This window comes from Vombatus ursinus, unplaced genomic scaffold, assembly GCF_900497805.2.
Source record: "Vombatus ursinus unplaced genomic scaffold, bare-nosed wombat genome assembly UNPS02014830.1, whole genome shotgun sequence".
Classification (NCBI taxonomy): Eukaryota; Metazoa; Chordata; class Mammalia; order Diprotodontia; family Vombatidae; genus Vombatus; species Vombatus ursinus.
In genome coordinates, this window is record NW_020954608.1 from 41,621,600 (window position 1) to 41,622,920 (window position 1,321).

A 1,321-nucleotide genomic window follows, 5' to 3' on the forward strand; every position below is an offset into this window, starting at 1 on the left:
GAGAGAGAGAGAGAGAGAGAGAGAGAGAGAGAGAGAGAGAATGCACAGTCTTGTGTTTGTGAGGGTGTGCTTACTCTGACCAGATGCTGCAGTGCACAGAGATAGTCACCATCTCTGCGTGTGTGTGTGTGTGTGTGTGTGTGTGTGTAGACTATGTGTGTGTGTGTATGTGCCTCTGTCATTTCATGTCAAAGGTACATTACCTGATTACCTTCCTCATCTGCCAGATTTTTATCTAGATAATTGGAACTGCTATGGAGGCTGTTCTCTGCCAGCCAGCTTAGAATCTGTAAAACCATAGTTTGTCCACCTTGTTATCTGTGGCTGCCTGGGCAGAGGAAATTAAAGAGATCCACAGCTAAGGGACCTAGCCCTGTTCCCTCCTCTCAAACACCCCCTCCCCCAGCAACCAAAAATCAGAACAAATCAAAAGTTATTACTATTTGGGGGATAAGGGTGATTCTTGTTTTGTTTTACGTGTGTTATTTTGGGATGTGGATACCTATTCCCCTCCGCATAGCACTGATGTTTTATGGAGTTTGGAGCTGAGGAAACTTTGGCTGTGTTGCCAGGACATTCGCACCACTTTGTGGAAAGCAAGAGCTAACAGTGAGACGGACAGAGTGAGTGACAAGTTGTTTACAGGTTTCCTTGAAGGGGCCTCTGCTATATTTCAATCTGTCAAAGTTGCTTTTCTTTCCTCAGAACAATGCCTGATTGTTGTGTGCGTATGTGTGTGTGTGAGTGTGTGTGAGTGTGTGCTTCCGTGTGCAGGCAAAGAGAAAGCCTGGGGGGGGGGAGAATAAGAAGAAGTGAATGTGTAAAAAATACTATTGCTAACATTTCCATTTTTTCTTTAATTAGTTAATAACTGCAGTTTAAACGGGTGGGTGTTATTATAGACTCTCTCTTAATCCACCGCTAATACATTTTTATTGATTAATATTATTTGTGTATGCATTTTATTAATGGGGGAGAGTGTGTATGGAGGATTGTTAAATGAGTTGACTTCTCACATTCTCTGATGACTGGATGATAGAATTAAAAGGAAAGGACAGGCACCCTGAGGTTGTCTAGTGCCTAGCAGCCGCAGCGTGCTGCTCAGCTGTGGGGGAAGCTTTCTAAACACTCTGTGCCGCTAAGTGTGCTACCCCTTTAAGAGAATGGTCAAGGAGTCCTAGTTCACAGAGAGGGAGAGGGAAAGGGAGGGAGAGGGGGAGAGAGAGAGGAAGAGAGAGAGAAGAGAGAGGAGAGAGGAAGAAAAGAGGGAGAGAGAGGAGGGAGAGAGAGAGGGAGAGAGAGGGAGAGAGAGAGAGAGAGA

General features: G+C 45.0%; 1 protein-coding gene across 1 annotated transcript in view; it reads left to right on the forward strand.

Annotated features, from left to right (window-relative positions):
* SOX5 (SRY-box 5) overlaps positions 1–1,321 on the forward strand; it is a 1,269,090-nt gene that overhangs the window by 781,618 nt on the left and 486,151 nt on the right. The gene's annotated exons all lie outside the window — the stretch shown is intronic.